Here is a 6000-nt window from a genome sequence, read left to right on the forward strand (position 1 = left end):
GCATAACGTTATCTAGAAAGATCCTAACTAGTCTAAGCCTTAGTTAGTAATAATAGAGGATAGGAAGCCCTAGAACTACTACTAGTTATCCTAGAAGATCCTTACATAATAATTAGCTACTATAGAGACTGTTACTTTAACCTAAATTGTTGCAGGAGGGATATTAACTAGATCACGGAGCATCTTAATCTAATTAATCCTAATTAATACCCCTGCATGACCCACTATCTAATCAACTGCCAGCTTACTACTAAGTGCCTAACAAAAAGCAGGAGCTCTAGTAAGGAAGGTTTACTAATTATTCACCTTCTAGTAAGGGTAGCTAAAGCTCTATATATATAAGTCTAATTGTAGTAGATATAATCTAATAATCTATCTCCTAAATTATTCCTAACCTTAGTAATCTAGATTTCTATAGTTATAAGCCTAAGGATATTGGTTTACGAACTTTTGCTATCAAAGTACGAAAAAATTAGCTTATGCGTTAGGACGCTAGACAGCAAAAGCTAGCTTGGCAAGGAACATTAAAACTTTTGCACGAACTTTGCTGCCAAAACTAGCAAAAGGACGCTAGACAGTAAAAGTAGCTAGACAGCAAAAGCTAGCTTAGCGAGGAATATTAAAACTTTTGCACGAACTTTGCCACTAAAACTAGTAAAAGGACGCTAGATAGCAAAAGTACGCTAGATAGCAAAAGCTAGCTTAGCAAGGAATATTAAAACTTTTAAATAAACTTTGCCGCTAAAACTAGCAAAAGTACGCTAGATAGCAAAAGTACGCTAGATAGCAAAAGCTAGCTTAGCAAGGAATGCTAAAACCTAGACGCAAACTTAGTTGTTAAAACTAGGGAAAGCTATATAGCAGCTATTAATACTACAGTTTCCTACACTTATAGTAATTTAGTAACGTCTATTTAATCCCTTAAGTAGCTAGAAATTATAGAAGAGGCGTGAAATTATAGATATGCAAATACTGCAATAGTATTAATAGGGGACAATAGTAGTATAGTAAGTGCTAGCAACTACAACAGGTAAAGCTAGCAATTATAAGGATCCTTAGGAATTTTCCACTTACACCGCGCCTAAAATGCTAGGCATAAGAGGACTAACAACCTACTAGGCATTTCCACGCTCTAAGGTAACCTAGAATAGACTAGTTAGCTATAGGGCATTTGCTACTTGCGCTGTTATATTAGGTAAACTAGGGACTTTCTAGCTAAGTAATTTCCTACTATTAGCTAGCTAAGCTTACTTTACTATAAAATTAAGTATTAGTTACATAGAATAGCATAGTTTACTAATAGGTGCTTTGCTATATCCCTACGTTATATTAATAGCTAGGAGGCTACTAACTAAGAGTTAGGAATGTCTATATTATCTAATACTACCTTAAAGTTTCTCTACGTGTCTACTATAGGTAGAAGTAAATCTAGCAAGTTGTACTCTCTAAGTTCTCTACTATCTACTATTTCTAACAATAGCTCCCCTAGTAGCTATTCTTCTTGCAGATAGCTTAGTAATAATAGTTTAATTACCTTAGCTATGTCTTTAACCCTCTTATTATATCGCGTAATTATTTTAATCTATTCTTATAAGACCTATAGGGGTCTTCTTTCTACAAAAGAGTTTAGTACGCCACCTCTTAGTAGAAGGGTAAAAATCCTAACCCTAAACCTATCCTTTAATATTTTCTATTGTTTGCTATATTCTAGGTACTAGGACTAGGATTAATAGCTTGTTAGATTATCCTGCACTAATATAGTGTTGCTATTCTTGTCCTAATAGACCTTACTAAATAACTGCTCTCTTGCTACTATAGCAAGGCCCCTCCCTTGCTAACCTATTAACTTTACTCTCTACCACAAGAGGCCTTCTAAATATTTATACTCCTTATATAGTACTGCTATTACCTACTAGTACTATATATCTCCTAAGATATTAGCTATTTTACTCTACTTTACTATAGCTAATAGCTAATAAAAGCTTATAACCTTAATTCCTATAAGTGCAAGGCTTATTCCCTGCCCTGCGCTACGTGTCTAGGTAAGCTAGGTTGCTAGCATACTTTTGTTGCCTGTGGCACATTCTATTATACTAGCGTCTATTAGCCCTAGCACCTACACCCCTATATTTACAAAGAGCCTCTTGCCCTCTTAATAAAGTTCTTGCTAGGTATCTAAGATAACGCGCTAATCCTGCAAATAGTTAACTATAGCTACTATACTTACCTAGTGTATTATTTTAGTAACTTCCTTTACACTAATACTACGTAATAACTTTATAAACGCTTAGTATTATTACTTAGTAGAATTATATATAATATATTCTTGCTTAGCTTTAATAAAGTCCTATATATTTATAATAGCCTCTAATATAGTAATATTAAACTTCTCCTTAAGTTACTTATTAACTTAGTAAGTTATAGGTTCTTTGCGAGTATAGGTGCGTTTTGTAGCATTTTTATTAAAGGAATCTAGCACTATACTAATAGCTTCCTTATAGATATTATTAATAAGTTATAAAAGCTAGTCCTTACTAATATATTAATATATCTATTTTAGTGTAGCATCTAGGTTATATATAATAAATACTTAGATAGGCTCTACTATATATGTAATAAAGTAGAATTTTAGTTTATCCTAGTCTACCTTGTTAAACACACTATAGACTAGGTAAGAAAGGTTAGTATTACCCTTAATCTCTACTAGAGACAATCCTAGAGTCCCTTAGGTTATAGTATAGGTAGTAGTGTCTAGGAAAAGTGCTATAAAGCTATCTTACATATAGGTTAAGTAGTTAGGAGTAGCTAGTAGGGTTGCTAGCGCAACGCGCGGCTAAATTATTACACTAAGGTTAGTTAGTGCTAATAATTTGCTAACGCAGGTATATAGAAATCTACCTAGCAAGGGGAATCCTTACACTATACACTCCTTATTCTAGCTATAGTTTTGCAATATTATCTCCCTTAATACTACCTATTATATCTCTATTATTTCTATATTCTAAAATATCCTCTACTATATCCTTGCTCTCCTGCTATCTTAACCTAAATAAAGTCTATAGGATCCTTATCTACGCTTTATATAGAACTATTATCCTACCTAGCTATATTAAAAAACACTTTAATAAATATTATAGTTAAGATATTACACCTAAGGACTATATCTAGCTTTAAGTAGAAGTAAATAAGCTATATAAGACTACCTAACTTAAGTTAGCCTATACTAACTTCTAGTTCTCTAAACTAGATAGTAGCCCTCTTAATAAAATTACCTTTCTTAAATTACACGTATATATAATCTACAAATCTTATAGGTATATCTATACTAAGAAAAGTGCCTATAAGACTATAAGGGAGCATATACGTAAAGCATATAATCTACCTAAAGCTAAGTATTCTAATACTCTAGAGGATATTACTAACCTCGTGCAGTTAGGTTTTAGCTAGCAATACTTTACTAGGACTTTAGGTAAGGCTAGTAGCCTAAATATAAACTGCTTTTTTAAAGTAATCCCTTCCTAGATAACTAGCACCCTAGCTCCCTCTACACCTACTAATAAGCAAATATAACTATTACCTACTACGCACTAGCTATAAGACACTCTAGAGGAAGATACTACCTATACATCTAGAAATGCATCTCTAGGCCTGTTAGAGCGGCTCTAAGCGTAACTAGAAAGCGTAACCTATTAGGCCTAGAAGGAGTAAAAGGATTATATTAATACTATGCCTTAAGGGGATGCTATATAGACTAACCTATAGCTTACCTACACCTAGTTCCTAGAGGTTTTACCTATAACTTAAGATAAAGGTCTTTAATATATACAAACCCTAATAGTACTATAAGACCCTACCCTATACTATCTCTACTCTACTATTAAAAGTATAGTATATATATAGCAAAATTTAATAGCAAAAACTTCTTAATATACCTAGATCTAGGTAATATAAGAGGATGTGCATAATATCTTATTATATCCTCTTAAGACCTATTAAGCCCTCTCCCTTTAGTATACACTACTATTATAAAAGATCTTTATCTTCTTCTACTAGGTGTATATGCAGAAACTAGAGGCACCTACCTAACTATAACTATCCCTACCCTAATAAGATACTTAGAATTAAGTTATGCATTACTTAGATTAGGACACCTATCCCTTAGAGGTAAACGTATTCTATAACTAGACCTACCTAGAGCTACTTAAATAGCTTTGCTACACCTTCTTTCTCTCCCTTATTAAGTAGACTAGCATAGAGGATAACTTTAAGCTTGCCCTTATAGTAGCTATAGCTTTTATAATAATCTCTCTACAAGCTAAGCGTTTCTAGGAAGGATATAACTTTGCAACTAATATTACTGCTCTAAAGAAGATAATTCGCCTAGCTAGTATCTAAAAGTTTAGAGAGCAGTTTGCTAGTAACCTAAAAGTATTACAAGCTACTAGTATAGATAGCGCTGTTAGCTACAAAGAAGCTATGCTATTATTCTAGGAATAACTATAAGCATATAAGGACTAAAAGTTACCTTTATAGGACCTATAAGAGGTAGTATACTAATCTCTTATAGATATATTTAAGATATAGGTATATAACTACCTAATAATAGAGTACCCTACTCTAATAAACTAGTTAATTAATATAGCCTAGTACCTTAGCCGCTTTTGCTATAGTAAGAACCTAGATACCTTTGTCTACTAGAGTGGCAACACTATAACTATGCGTAGCACGCGCACTATACTCTCTAAGTTTATATCTATAGTTTATAATAAGTATAAAAGGGTATCTGCTTTACTATATAAGCTTGCTTTTATAGTATAGCATAGCACACTACTTAATATTCCTTAGGATAATCTTATTAAAGACCTAAATACTAAGGCCCTAGGATTTAGTGTCTTCTTACTAGATAACCTACTTCTTACTAAGCAGTTAAAGTTTGTCTTAGAGTAGCTCCTTTCTATATATAAGCAGGGACTCCCTATGCTGCTGCAAGACCTACAGAGTTCACGCTAGGTGCTTAAGTATTATAAGAAAGTGCAAGAATTTCTTTAATATCTAGCTAGACTTTTCTACTATAGTAGTAGTTAACTAGCTAGAGGCATAGAACTGCTTAGTATCTACTATAAGAATCCTAGCAATAGTATACTGCGTAATATCTTCTTGTACTAAGGACTTGTTACTATAGTTCTATAGTACTATAAGGGGTATAATAGAGATAAATTACTTAAGGTAGTCTACTACTTTTTACCTTAAAGTATTAGTAGTCTCTTTATATAGTACTTGTGGCTTATACGCCCTTTCTATACACTAATTTAATATAACGCCTACCTAAGTGTCTAAGAAAGCTATTTAGCGCGTGCTACTAGCTCCCTACTCTAGTCTAAAGCTAGTAGCACCTAACACACTTCTTCTAAATAGCTAAGGTAGAGTATTAAATAGGTAACTAAATAATAGATAGGCTAGAAGATTAATCTTAGTATAATGCAACACTTGCTAATTGCTATAGGATAAAGGATTAGTAGCGCTAATTAAATACTAGGCAAATTATCTAAAGAGGAAGTAGATAAAATAGTAGATATAGTAGAAGATAAAGAACGCAAGTTATAAGCAGGACACACTACACTAATAGCACGCATAATTTACGCCCTAGATATCTAGTACATGTTTACTAGGTAGTTTAATTAGGCCTATAGATAGTACTAGGTATTAAAAGAGTAGCACGCTGCCCTTAGATTTTAACTAGCAACTAAGCTAGATAAGTCCCTAGACTTGCTAAAGCCTAAACCTAAAATAAAGGATATAGTAGACTGCATCTAATATAACTATAAATAGCTACTATAGGAAAACTTTAGGAAGCAAGTAGTCTTCTAGCCCCTATAAGAGAAGGTAATTAGAGCTATTATAAGTAGGGAAACTGTAGTTACCTTTATTGCTAGGACTAGTAGTAGCAAAAGCTTAACCTTTCTCCTTCTAGCATATTTTCCTAGCTATAGTTAAACTATT

Source organism: Plenodomus lingam, assembly GCF_022343315.1.
Source record: "Plenodomus lingam strain CAN1 chromosome Unknown contig_26, whole genome shotgun sequence".
In the NCBI taxonomy this organism is placed as follows: domain Eukaryota; kingdom Fungi; phylum Ascomycota; class Dothideomycetes; order Pleosporales; family Leptosphaeriaceae; genus Plenodomus; species Plenodomus lingam.